We start from the raw sequence: 20339 nt of genomic DNA, 5'->3' as shown, positions 1-20339 counted from the left end.
GCAGGTGAGGAGGTTACTTTGACTTAGGCTTGGGGGGATTTAGGCTTGGGTTTAGGAGGGGGGTTTAGGCTTGGGGGGATGGATCTGTTTGGGAGGGCTGGACTTCTTGGCGGGAGAGGAGCATGCTGGGATGGACTTAGGGAGGGAAACAGACTTTTAGGAGTGTCACAGGGAGGAGTAGTATTGAAAAGGTCAAACTCAGAAGGGAAAGTTTTCTTGCACACAAGGGGACGGTCATCTGAAGAGGGTTTGAGTGTGGCAGGTGAGGGAGTAGTTGTATGATGTGTTGGTGTGGATGTGTGGGGGCGTGTTTGAGGGAGGTGTGCTTTTGGGTAGTGAGTGTCTGTTGGGTGGGGGAGTGTGGACATTTATGTTTCTTGGGCTGAGGGGGGTTGCAGGTGCTAGGGGATGCCATGGTGGGTGGATGGCTGTCTATTGGGGTGGTGACTGCAGGTATGGGTATATACTGCATGTAGGCATGTCAGTGGTTGTGGTGTCTGCATGTGTGGTGACTGGGGTGGATGTCTTAGTGTTTCTGTGGTGATGTCTGTTGGTAGGATACGTGTGGTGGCTGGCTCACTAAATGTTGGTGTCTGAAGGTATGCCAGGTGTTGTTTCTGTGATGCTGGGGACAGAGAAGGTTTTAGGGCAGGTCGTGACTGTTGCTGTGTCTGCAGGTGGATGTTATCTATGTGCATGTCAGTGGTATGTCTTGTGGTCCTTATTTGTCTGCGCTATCCTTTGATGTTGAGGTGAGTGCATACCTGTCAGTTAATGTGCTTTGCATGGGTCATGGAAAAGGGGATTCAGACTGGGAAGAGGAAGGTTGAGAGGGGATGGTAGACAAAGGGTGATAGGCTGCCATCAGTGTCGAGGCCAGAGCCTGATATGATCTCTGTAGGCCTGCCAGTGCACTGTGAATGCCCTCCAGGAACGCATTACTCTGTTGTATTTAATTTGCCAGTCCCTGAGTGCCATTCATGGTGGTCGACTGACCCACAAAGATTGACTTCAGGAGGTCAATAGCCTCCTGATTGAGGGCAGTAGGGCTAACAGGGGCTGAGGCGCCTGTGGCAAAGGAGATGCCCATCCTCTTGGATGGGTGGACATGGCCAACTAAGTAGGGCGCTACAGAGAGGGCGATGATAGAATGGGGTTTGGTAGGCAGAGATCGCACTGGGGTTGTCCCCCATGGGTTCATCACCACTAGGGAGTGGCCTCTGGGGGAGGGTTCGGAAGAAGATGTACTGGATCCGGTCTCCCCCGTGGCACTCCCCTCGCCCTACAGGCCACTGGGTCCCTTGCTGTCGGTGTTCTTATGACTGGAGATCCCATGGCCAGAAGCTTCCCCACTCAGCTGTGCCACGTCTCCTTCGCCTGCCGGTGCTGATGCTGAAAAACAAGAAGTCAGTTATGGTCATCACATTCACAAGATAACACTTCCATCATACAGTACACATAAGTAACATCACATCCTGGTACCAGTAAAGTGCCAACAACATGTCACTACAAAATTTGATGTATGTCCCTCAATATGAACATTGCCAAACACCAGCTAAGCTACCTAACTGACACCTATAATACCACAAATGAAGTAGACCAATCACACTAATCATACCATTGCAAGGTGACTTTGCCACGTTATACAGGTTCCCTATCCACAACATCATGGACAATCACCAATAAAGCAATAGTTTATGAAAGTGAAATTGCTCAACACTGATCATAAACCCATACTCTACACCTCCAAATATTTGAACCTGATGTCATGTATCAGGCTATGACACCTGTGGAAAATAAAGGCAAGCAAGCCTGGTGTAGACAACTAAGCCTACTTCATTTCGCATACTTATAACCATACACAATGGACAGATGGAAACCTGTAAGATCCCAAATTACCATTTGTTGCAAGTTAACATAAAGGAGTCAGAACACACGTCACGCACACACATTCACCAATAATGATGTGTCAAGGACTGAAAAATAATGTGGACCAAGTCATTTAGGTCATTGGTCTTCAGACAACTAACATCATCTGTCAAGTAAGGGGCAAGTTGGCTCTGTCCTCTGTCCCACAAACAACACAAGATGTCAAACAGAGTGTACCAGAAACATCAACAACTAAACTGCGCTGCAAGATGACAATCAGACCTACCTCATCATGCATTAGTACATCTCTGGCCCACTGACTGAGTGGGTACATCACTATGCACACATTAGACATGTCAAGCCCTACATCTGCCTGTGGAGGATTCTGTGGGCCAAGCTAACATGACAGGTACACCTACCATGATGCAAGCCCCAAGCCCAGATACACTTACATCACTACTCACATGTGTATGTGAACTACCACACCAGCACCACATAGGTATCAATGCCTACAATAAGCTCACAAACAGCCAGGACGTATTTACCAAATCCTTCAAAGAAAATGCAAGTATACATAACTATAGGCAATTTTGATTCTTCCCTGCACCTTTCAAATGACACATGATGGTGATACATATCTGTCAAGTATGTACATGTGAATAGGCTACCATTACCAATGCGTAATGCCTAAAACAGTATGCCCAAGGACAATGCTCTGTGGCCACTTTCCACTCTCAGAACATTAGCAAGGTTGTAACATTCTTATTTACTGATATCAACATATGTATGCCCATACAAAATATTGTAACACATCAAAGGTATCCAACGCGCATTTTGTCTACTCAGATGAGGCATCACCAATGTCTAGATACAACCCTCACTTACCTTGTAACAGGTGTGAAGATGTAAACCATGTAGGTCATATGACATGTCAAATGGACAGCACCGCGTCACATGCTGCTGTCACGTATCAGAAAGCATTAGAAAACTAGTGATGAATAGAATATGTCTGCTCTATGTTGCAAATAAAGAGAAATAATGAGACATTGCAGAGGATAGAGTTCAAGGACCTACACACCTCACCACCATTACATTCAGAGGAATTACCTGTTGGTGGGTATCTAATATCACCGAAGTAGAAAATCAGTATACTGGTAAACATGTGGCACAGGTATATGTGCACCATTATATGCAATTGTACTGAGGGAACAACATAGTTGAGTAACATGCCTCTAAATACATTTGTATGTGCACACCTGTGTGCCATAGAGGGCCACGGTACATCAATGTGCACACAGGAAGTCGGTGACACTTTGCACTTACCACATTATCAGCGATAACATCCAGTTCCCTCACTCAATCACCTGGTAAAGGGACAACCATGACTTAGGTCTGTACTTGCCCCCTTGTGGTTGCTGTGCTGACTTCAAATGCCCATCCAAATCAGGGTAGGCCACTGCCAAAATGCAGACCATTAGGGGGTCAGTGTCCAACGGGCATCCTGCCCTCGTTGAGAGGACATCCCCAGCTGGGCCTCTGCAGTCTTCCGGGCCCAGCGTCTCAGGTCCTCCCACCTCTTCCGATAGTGGGCGTTCCACTGGCTGTGGACCCCCAGGGTCCACCAACAGTGGATGCTCCACTGGCTGTGACCCCCAGGGTCCGCACTTTCTTGGCGATGGCATGTCAAATCCCCATTTTCTGACCTGCATGGATAACATAGATAAACACGTATGTTATGTCCACATGTACAATACTACAACAGGCAGGGTTATAACTAGTTGGTACAACAATCCAAACACACACTGCCATTAACGTCACCTCCATTGATAGATCAGCAGATGTAGTCAGGCCAGATGTGAGGTGGAAACAGGCAGACAAGATGCATTTTCATCACATACTTACCAGACAGTATACACATTTGCAAATATGCAATTTCAGGGGAGGAGTCTGGTATACCAACTCCACCAACCTTGTGCAAACGTTACAAGGTGGGTCAGGGAACACACATCAAACACTCTCCACAATGCATCAGGAATCACAATCTGTCACCAAATGTCAGTGCATGACCAGGTACTCATCCTATTCTATCATAACTTTGGCACCTTACAGACATTAAGCACACATTCAGAAATGTTGCCCATCAGCCTTAGCTCAGTTTCACAAAGTATACTTGGGCTAAGGAAATATTTGTGCACATGGTGCACTTACATGCTCATCTGGTGCACCACAGAGCTGTCAATACAGGGGTAGAACCTCCTCCACCAGCTTCTCAAGCTCCTCCAGTAAGAAGGCAGGGGATCTGATCACCTGTAGTACATGACATGATTGCTCCCAGAGGCAGTACACAGCAGCTCAAGTCGTGGAGGTCTTGCTGACAGCTGTATCAGGAGTCAACTGAGAGATGAAGTATGAAATGGCGGTCACGTCTGCCAGATAAGATACTGTCACCGCCGGAGGTCATCGCCATTGGCAATATCCACTGCAGTAGTATCTGCCTACTGCCATGATCACTTCTGCCCGTGGACGTAGGTCATTCCCTAATGTCCATTATAGTAGGTCAGGCAGCTGCCATTTTAAGGTCCATAGATGGTTGGAAAAGTCCTCATAATGATTTGTCACAAGGTCAGAAACATAGCTATGCCATAGTTTTCAGTGATGGCTTTAAGCAACCATATATTTAAAATCCGACTTAATATAAATGTTATGAGATACATGAAATGTGAGTAATGTATCATTAGTGGCATGCTCTGCACCATCATGGCAATTGGATAGGTGGTATTAGTGTCTATCATGTGTGAAACATGATATGAATGTAATTATCACTGAGACTTTCAGTGACTTGCGTATCCATTTACTAGTCGTAATCGAGGGAAATGGAAGACACTGCAGCAATAGGCCTTTATTTACCTGGGTATGTTCTGTGTACCAGGTTTAACTATGTCATATTGCATGTCCACGCATCATGTGCGATACATGTGCATTCGCCCTTACAATGGGCACAATGACTGATCAACATACCTTCGTGTATTCCTTCATTTAGTTACCCTGGAATGAGAAGGGTCAGACAACCTTCAGTGTACCGTCCACTAGCAGACCTGCAGAGCATGGAGGATCGACATGTCATCCAGATCTACCAGCTGGATAGGTAGACAATCATGGTCTGTTTCGTCAGTTGGAGCATGATCTGATGCCTGCCATTCATCATCCAAATAGCATAACACCCATTGTAGAATTCATGTCAGTGCTGCATTTCCTAGCCACAGGGTCCTTTGAGAATACCGTGGCCCTAACTTCAGGCATGTCCCAGCCTATATTCAGTCTGGTCTTGAAGAATGTACTGTCTGCATTGTTAAAACACCTTGACAGCTAGATCAGATTTCCACAAAGTGAAAATTTGGCACATGTGAAGACAGATTTTTATGCTTTGACACACATCTCCCGTGTGGTGGAAGCCATTGATGGAACCCATGTAGCCTTGGTTCCCCCAAGTGGCAATAAACAAGTGTATAGGAACAGAAAGAACTTCCACTCCATCAATGTCAAAATAGACTGTTTGGCGGACCTGTACATCTCCAAAGTATGTGCAAAGTATCCGGGTTCAATTCATGATGCCTTCACCATGAGGAACAGCAATATACCACAGATGATAACACAACAGTACACAGAGAGGGTCTGGCTGGTTGGTAAGTCATATAGGTGATAAGTGTCAGGATCTAATGTCTGCTGCCAAATGTAAGGATGTCCTATATTAATGTCTGCACACATGTAACGGTTCCTTCCAGGGGATTCTGGCTACCCAAACCATCCCTAGTTGTTGACACCAGGGGACGTTTGCTTCATCGAGGCCTACAGAAGGACAAGGCATGTCGTGAAGTGGACTTTCAGGCTCCAAAAGACCAGATTTTGTTGCATTGACAAGTCAGCTGGAGCCCTCCTCCACACACCCGCTAAAGTCTGCCAAATCATTTTTGCCTGCTGCATGCTCCACAACCTCGCCTTGAGACATCAGATACCATATATAGCAATGAGGAGGAACCCGCAATTGATGCGGGTGTGAATGCAGAATTGCCAAGTGAGCATGACAGTGATGAGGATGAAGGTGGAGACAGCCGTACAGATCTCAAATATAAGTACTTCAGTTGACTCTGGATATGTGTTGTTCTGTATGTTACTTCACTCAGTGGGTAATTGGGGGGGTTATAGATGTTTGTGAAGGGTCTTAGTAGGACCACCAGACAGCTCATTAGTTGCTTAACAGTACATTGCTCATCTGTGTATGCAAAATTGCACATGGAGTGACTATCTCAATGTTCTTATTTGTTAATGTTTGTGACACTGCCTGGTCAGCTTGTATTTAGAACATGTCTTTATGGCTCTTCATTACCATTACCTGCCTATACCTTTTGTATTACATTTTTACTTTGCAGATTTCTTCACAAGGTCATCCTCATGTGGTCAATTCGGAATTGTGTCATGGGCTGGTGGAATTTGAAGGTCTGACATGTGAAGTGAACATAGATAGATCCAGTAGATACTATATGGCATTATATTGGTGGTATCTGAGCTCCATGCCTAGACTGTCAGGACAGTGGGATGGTAATGTACTGCTCTACACAATTGACCTGTCTGTCATGCTGTCTGGGTCCAATGGTGTCACATGTGTGACCTTGTGTCTCTGACACGTCATCCTCTGTACTCCATCACCTTAACCTTCTCATTGGTTTGATAATGATACTTTTTAACTTGATTTTAGATGTTACTGTGTTTCCTCATTGTTTCCTCATTGCAGGCCACTGTGCATTTGTGTCAAGACAGACATGGGTAGATAGCATGCCTAGAGATACCTCACCATGATAAGTGGAAGGTTCCATGACTGGTGAAAGTTGTACTGACCTACGTCATTTTGGAGGTATGGCATGGGAAGGTGATAAAGCTTTAGCTGATGAAACATTGAACCAATCTGTTTGTCTATTTAGATAGCCAAACACTGACATGTCCCGAACTTCAGTAGTCTGTGGGGTTCTTGTTATTCACACCTATGCAGAAGCATTACATTGTGTAGCTATACTGCCCTGTGTGATATTTGGCATATTGTCAACCTATGTGTTGCAAAGTGTTCTAAATGGGAAAGTGAGTGTGTCCATTTGAACAATTTTACATGTATAAGACCAAGATTCAACAGTACATGTGAGATGGGACTTTAGAGATTGGGAACATATATGAATATCATGTGTATGCAACCTTTTTTCTCAGTTTACTATTCAATAAGAGCACAGGTAGGTGAAAGGAAATGAATAAAATCAGACAGTGAAGGCTTGAGTCATGGTGGAAGTAATTATCAGGGTAGCTGCTACAACATTTGGAAGTCCAGTGTCCTTGTGCCTTTGGAAAATGGAGAGTGGTAGTGAAACAGTCAGCAGGTTGTATCTATCACAGACAAGGGGAACCAAGGTCTTGGCATCTGTTCCTCCTGGATGTTTAGTTGAAAGTCCACATATGCGGGGGGTTCTTCAGCTACAGAGGCAGGTGTGTCTGAGGCCCATCACGCCTTGGGTCTGTTGGTAGGATTGTAAGACTTAAGAGATGGTGTCCTGGTCAATTGTATCACTTGCAGCCTCAATCTGCTGGCCCACACCATCCCTCCCACACACCCTACGTCCATGTGCCTGTGCCCTTGGCACAGTTTGCCCACTCCCACTGGTGCTAGGTCCTTCATTGTCTGGGTTCTCTAGTGGTGACTCCGGCACCTGTACTGGGGGCACATGATGGTATTAAATGTCCTTGGGACACAGGTTTAGGGGCAAATGGTTCCCTGGGATGTTAAAGCATGGCTTCCTGGTGGTTGTCCCTCTGCAGCTGCTTGATATCCCCCATCATGGCGAGTACGTGGCCCATCACACCTTGGGTCTGTTGGTAGGCTCCCAACACTTCAGAGATGGTGTCCTGGCCAATTGTATCCCCTGCAGCCTCAATCTGCTGGTCCACACTATCCCTCCTACACACCCTATGCCCATGTGCCTGTGTCCTTGGCACAGTTTGCCCACTCCTACTAGTGCCAGGTTCTCCATTGTCTGGGTTCTCTAGTGGTGACTCCAGCACCTGTACCGGGGCACATGATGGTATTAACTGTCCTTGGGACACAGGTTTAGAGGCGAATGGTTGCCTGGGATGTTAAAGCAACAGGGCTGGTAGGGGGAGTTGTGGGCAGGGTGAGGATGACAGGTGTAGACTGACCAGGTATCACAGATGGGCCAGAGTGGTCCTCATTGTCCTCATATCCAGGGGTTGTGTCCTGACTGAGGGCTTCATCCACAGGGGAAGTGGTTCTCTCAGGTGTCCTCTCTATGGTCACAATGGGTAGATGATCTGTTGGAGAAGGGGAATAGACTGTTACAGATTGTCATGCAACATGTGGTTTCATACTTTGGCAGGTGATATGATTTGAGCCATGCACAGGAAGGCTTTACCTGATATGACAGTGAAATCTGCTTTCAAATCTGGGGTACAACTATATGGGATACAGGGACTTCCTATGTCATACACCTTGCTACAGGATATCAGATTAATTTGGCAGTTGGAGGCCTGTTGATAGACGCATGTCTTGACAGCTGTGTAGCTTGATATTTTTCCCAGTTAGTAGTAGTTCAGTATTGAGTCACCAGACAGCTGCAGAATGTAAAGTGGACACTGACCTGTCCATTAGCTTAGGAGTAAACAGTCTACTTGGCCATATATATCAGGTTACACCTGGTACAGCACACTGCACATATGTGTGTTCCCCCAGGTGAGTATCTATCAATGGGTGATGGGAGATAAAATGGCCCTTTTAGCAGAGGACACAGCAGTAGCTGTGTGTTGGTGGTATTGTACGGCCAGATGCCCATAGCATTGCTGTTATTGCCCTAGACTGTAAAATTGTGGGTCATTCAGGTGGATAGAATTGATTGTGTAGTCGACATGCAGGGCTATTTTCATTACGGTACACTGTTCTAGTTTTCTTAATGGTAGAATAGTGCCTGCTGGCTGTCAGTCCCTATACTACCCATACCATACAGAGACACTGTGCCCCTAGGTGAGTTTAGTTGACATTTGGGATGCCAGACTGGTGTATTTGGACAGTTGGACACAGGGGTGGTGAGTATGTTGGCTGTTAAGATGTCAAAAGGTGATTGGGGAGCATGCAAATAAGAAACTTAGGATGACATTTCTAGTGTTGTGACTTACACAACTCCACTCCACCAGGTATTCCTGTCAAGCCCTCAGGATGCAGGATGTCCAAGACCTTCTCCTCCCATGATGTGAACATTGGGGGAGGAGATGGGGGCCCACCGCCAGTCTTGCAGACCACCAGCAGGTGCCTGGCGGCCATGGAATGTACCTTCCCCCAAGGGTCATTCCACCTCTTCCTGATGTCCTCCTTTGTGCATGGATAGCTGCCTAAATCATTCACCCTGTTTACTATGTTTTGCCACATCACTATTTTCCTGGCAATAGAGTTTTGTTGGACTGGGGCTCCAAAAAGGTGTGGCTCTACTCTGATGATTTTTTCTCATTGTCTGTGAATCGGGAATGTTTTTGGGGGACATGATAGTGGTGGATGACAAGAAAAGGTAAAAAAACAGGTGATGAGGTATGGGTGCTGTGTTGTGAGTGGGTGACAGCCGGTGTCTGATGTGTGGAGAAAATATTATGTGTTATGTATGATGTGCAGGTGTGGGATGAGTGGTATTTGGAGTGGTGAGGGGTGCTTATTCTATGGATCCTAACTTTGGTGTGTGGCCGCTGTCTAGCTGTGTATGGCGTTTTTGATGCAAATGACTATGAGGTATGAATTGGTGTGTTTTATAGTGCAGTTTCCAGGTGTGTTGGGTATGTGGATGTGTGTCAGGTGTGTGGAAATAAAACTATCCAATGTGGTGTAGTATATTACTTTGTAGACCGCCGACCGCCACGGTTCGCTCAACCTTTGGTTTTCCACCATGAAAGAACTGCTATTGTGATTTGGGGGTCGTAATTGGCTCGGATGATTTTTGTCTCACTGGCAGTGCTGGTGATGCAGCCGCCTCTTTCCCGCCCTCAAGAGTCCTGCTAGTGTTGGCATTTTAGTGTGTTTTCAGCAGTCCTGCCTGTATAGCTAGTAATACAGCGGTCTGATTGACCACCAACATGGCCTACTTAACCTACATAGGTATGATAGTTTTCATCCTAAATCGCTGAGGGATAATCTACCCGTGGGCCAATTCCTTAGGTTACATAGAAATTGCACAAACAGAACAGATTTTGACAAACATGCTGCACTTCTCTCTGAAAAAATTTCCGATCCCTTGATTAGGAAAGCAAAGAAGTGGGCTTGTAATAATGCTAGAGAACAGCTGCTAGAAATATTCAAAAAGCCCCATGTGACCCGACTTGTTTATATCACTATGTTTGACATTTACTCCAACCAACTAAAGAAATACATAATGAAGCATTGGAGGATTTTGAATTCTGGACCTTTGAAAATTGAAAGACCACTATTTGCTTTTAAAAGAGGGAAGACATTAAGAGATTTTCTTGTACATACTAGACCAAAAATGAGACAAGTACAGACATGTACTGTACAGACCTTGTGGAATCGTCCACCAGTGGTGGGCCTCTTCCCGTGTGGTAAATGTAACATCTGTCCCCTCACAAGTCGAAAAAACAGTTGAATTTAGGCCTAAGGACCCAATGGATTTCGAGAAATCACACCACTTGTGACTCTACGAATTGTATTTACATATCAATTTGTATCTGCAGCTTCAAATACATGGGGATGACAACAAGAAAAGTTAAGTTGAGGATCAATGAACACAGAAGCACATTTAGGTGCAAGAAAACAATCACCAAATTGATGCACCATTTTGTGGACTTTGCATACTCCGAGAATTACATCAAGTGGTACATCATTGAAAAGTTACAAGGGGCATTTGAGAGACAACATTTCATGCTGGAACAATATTGGATTTATAGACTGCCAAGCTCCTAATGGGGGCTGAACGATGTTGTTTCCTGGACATAACTGGCAGAGAGATAATGTTCCACCGGCAGTAATTCTGAATTTGTCTCCCATGAATCATCTTCTGCACACCAACTCATATAAGAGTTGTATAAGACTTCTTTGATTAAACTATCTCCCTACCAATCGCCTGTTAAATTGTTACTATTGACACTCAGGCAAGAGACGTTCCTTAAGAATCTCTTTAAAACAAAGGGAAAAGTGTCATCATCTGCCCTTAAAATTAGAATAGATTCAAAACAGACCCGGTTTGGGGTCATCAAAAGACCCATGCAGAGATGTGGGGGTGGTTTTAATAATCATCCCATTACTTTGTGGGCAGTGCAGACATATACTATGGCTTTTGCCTCCCAGATACATCTAGGGGGAGGCGTTCGCCATCGACTAAAGATGCTTCTTTCTGGGTTACAATCCTAAAAACACTATTGTAGCATGAACAATTTGTTTCCTGAACTCTTGCGGGTTTGAGGGTTCTTTTCCCAACCCTTCCGTTTTTTAAAAAACCCGTACAGTGTTGATTCATTCTTGCTTTCGGCTTACTATAAGGGCACTCACACCTGGGGGACTTCATTTCCCATGAATACTGGGGTAAACTGCACATCAATGACATCAGTCACTGGTCCCAGGCATTGATTAGGTAATCTCCCTTCGGGGCACTAAATTTCCCATTAATACCTGGGTAAGGCGCACATCAGTGACATCAGATGCTGACCGCAAGAATTGTTTAAAGAGCATCATGACGGCACAAATGTAATCTTCGGCAGTCTGGGATGGATGAAACAGGTAAGATGGCGGTGCTGAACCTTTGACAAAGTAAGCATTTTGTCTCCCTAAGAAACAGATACGGGGGGCTGTCATGATTTATTTACCCTTTCACTTCTAAGCAACAATAGGGAGCTTGGTGGGAGCTGACACTTGTCTAAATGTGTAGGATCCTTTTATGGAGGCGACCGGGGACTCGCTCTTAACACTACCCTTATAAATGTGATAAACGGGCAGCGGAAACTGATTTAATTACATGACTTATACAATCATTGGAGCAAGCTTATAAAGACCTAATGATACATATTTTTGTCCATGATGACGCCATTGGCAATTGTTCTCAAGAATAATAAAAGCGGGAGAGTGTAACACTGTAACAAATACGAGAGAAGTTATCTTTTAATATGTGGATGAGCAGGGTTATTAACAAATGGCAACATGTTGATAAGGATTTGATAGGGGTTCAACTAAAAGGAAAAGGTTTGCCATGTGTGACTACAGGACTGCACACCCGCCAGACATGCATGAGGCATGAATAAACCACAGATAGGGTAAGAGCATTGAATGTGACTCATGTGGGAGGTGTGTAGATGGCACATTGGGCACCGGTTGTTGCATGTTTCTGTTTTTATGAACATCACAGTCGGACAAGTTAGAGGTCACATGAAGGAGGGTGAGCACAGTCATATCACCTCAGCATACATGCCTGACAAATGAAGGTATACCTAGGGAAATGAAAGGGAACTGCTGTAGCTACAAAGGAGGCAATCCTGGGGATAATTTTGTTATCCTAGTAGTATATCCATTCTATGACTCACAATGTATAACCAGGGTGTATTGCGAATGGGTGGAAAGCAGGTATAGTCAGGATGGAGTGCTCAAAAAACTAAGTTAAGTAATAGCATCTTAATGAACTACTACGTGAATAGGGAAAGAGTGTGATTACTACATTAATTACCCAGTCACAAGGTTGAAAATAACTCAGAGGCCTTGTGTATACTGATCATAGATAGTTGTTTTAGGATTTCCTGTTATTTTAAGGGAATTATCATGTAAACTAGCTTACTGTCTTTGTGTTTCAATTTATTTTAAGTACTTCAAAACGTGAAGTCAGCTTTGAACCAGGTGAAAGCAATAGGTCTCACGTGTATGAGTGATAGTTATCACTTGCCCTGACGAAGGCTTCTAGGCCTGGCTGGGCTCTTAGAGAGGGATGAAACATGTTGGCTTAGAAACAGGATTTGCTGGGAATATTAAAGAAAACAAGAAATATTGTTTTTATTCCTATCTTTGGAACCCCGTAAGAAAGAAGATATTCTTGGGGTATACCAGTGATCTGGATCCTGCTATTGTCCAGTTAGTCATTTTATTTTGAACTCCCAAGAATCCTTGGTCGAGTCCACCCCAGTAATAACATTTTACCGGGGTGTGGATAGACAGCCGATCATGAAGCATGCTACCATTTAGTGACTGAGGTGTCTATTCCAATTCTTGGAATAATTCAGGTAGTTTGAGAGGTTGGTTCAGATAAAAAAAACAATTTATACAAAGGGTCCTGACACAGAAGTATTCCTATAGACTAGTTACTATTTTGTGATGTAGGTCTTTTGGCGGCCACTAATGCTGCGGTCTTACCGTCAGACAGCCAAACTCGTAATGAGGCCCTAAATTGCCTGAAGACCAAGCCTGACAGTTTCTCTGCTGAATTTTACTCCAGGGTCTCTCATATTTTGCTCCCACTTTTACTCACATTATACCAATATTTTCTATCTCATAATGAGGCTCAAGGCACCCTTTCAGAAGCCATGATCTTAAAAAGATAAAGGGCCTGATTAGGACTCTGACAGTCAGACTGCCAGACCACTAATACAGGAGTGGGGAGGCTGCCACCAAGCCTGAGGCCTTACCACTACCGTATTATGATGTTTCAACAAAGCTGGCTGGCAGAAACAGTGCTATGGCATTGGCTTTGGCTCTCAGATAGAGAGCCGAGGCCAATGCTGCCTCACACAGCATGGCAGACAGTGAGCATTCCAAGTGTGCCAGCAGGGGTGCCCTGGGGTCACAACTTGGCCTTTCCACCAGACTCTTCATGGCAGTGACACTGCCATGAAGAGGCTGGCGGAAAGGAAAATCGTGATCAGCACTGCGGTGCTGAAAGCAGCACTGCTGTGCTTGACCATGGCTTTCTTTACCACGGGATCTATATTCCTGGTGGTGTCAGCAGTGTTATGGTAGCCCGATCACTAGCACCTAGGATGCAGCGGTTGGACTGCCACAGCAGGTAAGGCAGTCCTAAGGACCACAGTAGTTGTAATCAGGCCCAAAGATCTTTCTTCATGTACCAATTATAGACCTATATCTCTCATCAATTTAGATTGTCTTTGAATCATTCAATTTATTCCAGATCTCATTAGGTTGGAACATATAGGATTTGTGAAGGGCAAACATATGGTGGATAACTCTAGAGACTTTTTGGACATTTTACATCTTGCATTACACAGCACTATACCCATTGCCACTACTACACTTTATGCTGAAAAGGCTTTTGATAGGGTTCATTGGCACTTCATGATGCAGGCTTTTGAAAGGCATGGATTTGGCCCAGTCATATTAAAATACATTCAATTTCTTTACTGTTCCCTGAAAAAACTTCAGTATTTTCCAGTTGTCGCCAAGCTTATTACTTTTCTCTTTTATGGGGAACAAGACAAGGATATCTATTATCACCTCTTCTTTTATTTTGTCTTTGGAACCTTTTTACACACTTTACATAATTCGTTCTCTTTTAAGGGTTTTACACAGAAAGACGTTGAAGTTAAATATACTGCTTATGCCGATGACCTGGTGGGGGAAACTCCTTTACAACATGGAGGTTTCCCACGCAAGCATAACTACGCTTGCCGGAATAATGCATGGCTTTTTTTGCACCTTAACCATGCAAGTGCTAAACTAAGCATATGCATGGTTAAGGCACAGAAAAAGCCATGTGTTGTTCGGGGCAGGATGTGAAGGATACGGTGAGGTAAGTGGGGTTGGGGATGGGACAGGGGTAGGTGTGTGGGGTGAATTAAGGGATTGGGTGGGGGGTCAGGCAGGCTATTTTTTTAAAGGGTAGTGGTGGGGGTTGAGTATTTTTTTAGGGCTTAGGTTATGGGGGTCAGGCTATTTTTTTAAAGGGCAGGAGTGGGTGAATTTGGATATTTTTTTAATTTAGGGCCTATATTGGGGTGGGGTAGTTTTCTTTTTAAGGGGGAGGTGGAAGGTTTATAGAAGTGCAAAAGGAGGGAGGAGAGAAGAGAAGGAAGGATCCAGAGAGAATGCAGTGTGGTAAGTGGGGCTGGGGGAGGGTTGGTGGGTAGTTTTTAACGGTGAGAGTGGATTTAGGGCTCAGGATCGATGAGGTGGCAGGTTGATTTAGTTTTTAGGGGCAGGGGTGGGGGGTCGGTATCTATTTTTTTCAGGGCTTAGGGTGAGTGGTTGTGGTTCCGACCGTGTTGTTAAGGCATGGATTGTTCGAGCATGCTTGGCTCCATCATACAACCAACATGGCCCTTTTATATCAGATCCATGAACCTCATTGCTGACTTGTATAAATCTCTTAACTATTATTCTGGACTATCTGGCTATAAAATAAACTTCACAAAATCTGAAGTCCTTCCATTACATACATTGTTTTTAAAAGATATGTTTATGAATACTGGGTTCAAATGGAATTCTCACTATGGGCCAGATGTAGCAAACTTTGCGAGTCGCAAATGGCCCGAATCGCAATTTGCGACCCCGCAAAATCGGAAATGTGATGCAAAAATCCCATTTCCGAATCGCAAATTGCGACGCGAGCCATTACCGACTCGCAAAAATAGTGACCCCATTTTGTAACCCGCAAATAGGAAGTCGCAATTTGTGAGTCGCAAACCATATGAAAAAGCCACTCGCAAATTGCGACTAGTCGCAAAAGCCCATTTTGCACTTCCAATTTACCACCAACTCAGAGCAGGTGGTAACCATAACCAAAGTATAAATGGGGACCCAGAAGGCACCTGGGCCACTCAAGATGGCAGAGATTTATGTGATAGCATGGAGGAGGAGAGCCCACGCCGCACAGCAGATGAGGAGGAGGAGCCAGAGACAGGAGAAGATATACAGAACCAGACAGACACTTTTCCAACAAACTGAGGAGGAGATATATGATAAATACAGACTTAGCAGTGCAGCAATACTAGATTTAATAGATTTACTCAATCTGCAGCTTCAACGCCAAACTGTGCGGGGCAGCGCCATCCCCACACATGTGCAAGTGCTATGCTCACTGCACCTCTTGGCCTCGGGTAGCTATCAGGGGGTCATTGCCGTGGCAGGTGGGGTATCCCAAAGTGCACTCTCACGGTTCTTCAGATCATTCCTAGATGCTATACTCACACACATGTCCAGATATATATACCTACCCAGGAATGAGGCAGAAATCAACAGCACCAAGTTGGAATTCTACAGGATTGCCAACTTCCCGCATGTAATAGGGTGTGTAGACGGGACACATATACAAATATGCCCTCCTGCAAATCTGGAATATCTGTTCCGCAACCGGAAGTGTACCCACTCACTGAACATCCAGGTGGTATGTGAAGCCCATTATGTTATAACTGACATGGTTGCCAAATTTCCAGGGAGTACACATGACTCCTACATTTTCAGGCACAGTGGGATACACCAACGCCTAGAACGTGGGGAGTTTGGAGACGGATACCTCCTAGGTATAGCTGAATACACCTTGCAGACATACACACAGGTCAATGTGGTACCCAACTATGCCCAGCTAACATTGTACATTTTGTGCCAAACAGGTGACAGTGCATATGCACTACGACCATGGATACTTACCCCATACTTAACACCCAGCAATGAGACAGAGAGGCGATACAACAGTGCACATAGGAGGACCCGAAATATTATAGAGAGGACCTTTGGACTGTTGAAGGCAAGATTCAGATGCCTCCACAGAAGTGGAGGTGCCCTCCAGTATGCCCCATTAACAGCATTCAAGATCGTTGGCGCATGCGCTGTACTGCACAACATTGCCACCAGACGTGGGCTACCTCTCACCCCAAAAGACCCAGATTCGGAGGATGACGAGCAAGAGCTACCACATCGCCATCATGGGACCACATTGCAAACCAATACTTTGGAAGGTACGTGCTAACTGTCACCACACACACGAATGTCACACACAAAGAGTCCAGGTGTGAAGTGGAACAAACACAACCTTTAATGATGTGAACCAATAAACTATATACAGAAACTAGTGATCAGGGGCTGTAAAAGTCCACCTGCTATGAGGACACATTAACCTCATGTGCCTCCAGTCTATGTCAGTGCGTAGCTCACACCCTACGCCGTGCTCGCCCAGCATAGCTGGTTCCTGGAGCGTCTGCAGTGCCCTGCGGGCACTCCCACTACGCAACACCCTGGTGTCTGTGGCTGTTGCACTGCTTATGGTAGAGCCCTCCTCGCTGTCTTGCGGTGTGTCTGCCGCGCCCCTAGCCACCTGTCGTGCCTCCATCATGTCAACTGCGTGGCTAATGCATCCCAGCCCAGGTGCCACATCGCTGGCAAAGTGGCCCATGTCCATCTGTAGGCTGACTGTGCGCCGTGACAGCCCAGTGGTGTTTACAGCCAGCCGGACGATGGAGGCAGCCATGCGGTCCAGGCGGTGGATGAGCTGCCGGTCACGGCGCCCTGGAACCCTCTCTCTCAGTGACAGGTTCAGCCACCAGTTGTCTGATTGAGAGCGCAAGGTCACCTACATTGCTGTTTAGATGTTGAAGCTCAGTGTGGACCTGTTGCAGCCCTGTGGTCTGGTTTTGTTCCATGCGCCTCATGGCCCCTGAAATAATTCTAATTTCCCTTGTCTGCAGGCGCTGAACATGGATGAGTGCAGCCTCAGTGGCGGACATGGAGGCGTCCCCTACTTCACCCTGTGGCACTGGAGGGACATTGAGATGTCGTCTGCGACGCGGTGGTGGTTCTGTGTCCTATACGCTGGCACTGTGGCTGGGACCGGGTGCTGCCTCAATCTCCAGTATGGACACTGGTGCATCTGGAGGGGACTGTGGTTGGGTGGTTCAGGTCCCTGTGGTGGCTGCTCCTAGGTCCTTTGCTGGCTGGTGGCTGACCTGTGGCCCCTGGACGGTGTGGCTGGAGGTGGTGTTGTGTGGGAGACCTGTGGGACATAGGGAACACACTGCCAGTATCTACCATCTGTTACATGCTTCCTAATAAACTGTTGCCTATCAGCTGCCTACTTGACTACATTGCCCATAATGCACCATGCAGGTGGTTGCTACTCTGAAATTGAGCTATTTTGGTTGTGCATGCTGCTGTGTACTAGGTGGGTGGGGGTATGGCAGATATGGGTGTACATGCATGTCTCATGGTACTCACTGGTTGATGGTCCTGGCCCTGACGTGTCCAGCTCTCCTATTCCGGACACTGCCTATGGCTCCAGGGTCTCCTCCACTCTTTCCTCCAAGGGTGTGGGTGGTGGTATGGTCGATGGTCCTCCTCCAGTGCCCCTCATCTCCCGGAGCCGCTCTGCCACCCTCTCCTTGGTCCGGGAGCGCAGGTCATACCACCTTTTTTTGAGTTCCTAAATACTCCTGTGGCTCACACCCATTGAATTTACTTTGTCTTGGATTTCACTCCAAATCCTCCTTTTTTCCTGCTCTGGCACACTGAGGGCTGCTCTCCCAAAGAGTTGATCGTGGTGCTGGCAGCATTCCTCCGTCAGCACCTCCAGTTCTTTTTCTGCAAATTTTAGCTTTTTCTTCCTGGGTGTTTCTTCCATTGTAGCTGCTGTTCCTCCTGTTGGCTGTTCAGCAGATGAAAATGAGTGTGGTCCTCCCTCCTCCCAGGTGGATTAGTAAACTTTCTGGCTGTGATGTCATCATCAACAGCCAGAAAGTGTTTTCCAGAGTGTTCTGCTGCACCTGCATTCAATTTGCGGCACATTCGCAATTTGCGACACCCACTCGCAATTTGCGTGTTTGTTTTTAGCGCAGTCGCAAAAAGCGACCTCGCAAACAACGGACTCGCAATCTGCGGTGCGACTACATCTGGCCCTATATTACGTGCTTGGGAATGAAATACTCTAATTCCATCACTAACACCATACACATGAATATGACTGATGTTCATAATAGAGTTGAACAAATGAATGAGGAGAGGGCTCTGCTATACCTGTCTTGAGGGGTGGATTAGCTACAATTAAAATGATAATGCTACTGGTCATAAATTTTTATTTATCTATGTTACTGGTAAAGCTTCCTCTGACATTTTTCAAATCCCTTAATAAATATCTCAGGTCTTTTTTGTGGAATGAACATAAAGCTCGCTTTTTACTAGATTCATTATGTAAACCCAATGAGTTGGGGTGTGTTAACTTCCCAAATTTCTAGAATTATCATTCTTCATATGTTTTGAAATGTATTGTACCTCATTTGGTTGCACACACAACCGCACCTTCTACTGTGTGGCACAAATTGGAGGACTCATTAATATCACCTTTTCTTGTTCATTATCTGGCATACTTCTCAAACCCTTCAAGGTCTTTCTCTTCTCTCACTATTGCATATTTTGTACTTGAGGTGTTTTCCATCTTTTCTTAGTCACTGACACCTCTGCAAATATTTTTAGAATCATCCATATGGCATAACAAACATATCAATTTGTCTAATTGCACAATTATTTTGGAACAATTGGGTGACCAACAGCATAATTCAGGTTAAACTATTATTCAAAGAATTGGTTACCCTCTCTTTGCAGGAACTTCAAATGCAATATGGCCTCTCCTCTGCTTCTGTACTTAAATATGAATCTCTAAAGACTGTTGTGTGTCAATCCGTATCTACACTTACACACATACCTTATCCCACTTGTCCTCAGAACTCTGAGCAATTTAACCAATCCCTGACTTTCAAAGCGTCTTATATATATAAACATTTATGTCACTTATCCCCCACTCAGTCTAAATCTAAAGTTGAATCAATATGGGAATCTGATCTGCAATGCTCATTTCACTTCAAACCTGGAATTTAAGTTGGTGCAAAATACACCACAATTCCTTCAATGCTAGCACTACACAAATGATATACTATTTTTATATTCAGTCGTTTCTGGCCCCAACTGCTCTTCATAATGTAATCTAACCATACCAAATTCTTGGTCTTGTAAAACTATGCATAGTACCTGTATGCATATGTTTTTTCAATGCCCATCAATTCAAACCTTCTGGATAGCAGTATGTAAACTAATGTATCCAGTTTGTTCCATTATCTTCCAATCTCATACTCAATTTATTTTTTGGGGAAGTTCTTCTCATCTTTGGACTGGCACTCAGAGACTGGGTAGATTTGTTGATTTACGTATTGCCACTGCTTTTTCAAATAATAACTTCCAACTGGACAAAATATGGCTATAGTCACTTTTACCGGATGGTGGAAGTTACTCTGTCATCACCACAGACTAGACAAAGAGTTTGCTACATCTACACAACTTCTTATTAAAAATGACTTTTTCTGGTCACCCCTTTTAAGTTATGTAAACAACAAATATGATCTGATTTAGGACAATTCCTTCCCATTCCAGCCACCATGAACTTTCCAATTTCCTTCTT

Source organism: Pleurodeles waltl, chromosome 8 (assembly GCF_031143425.1).
Source record: "Pleurodeles waltl isolate 20211129_DDA chromosome 8, aPleWal1.hap1.20221129, whole genome shotgun sequence".
NCBI lineage: Eukaryota > Metazoa > Chordata > Amphibia > Caudata > Salamandridae > Pleurodeles > Pleurodeles waltl.
This window is presented reverse-complemented; position numbering follows the sequence as displayed.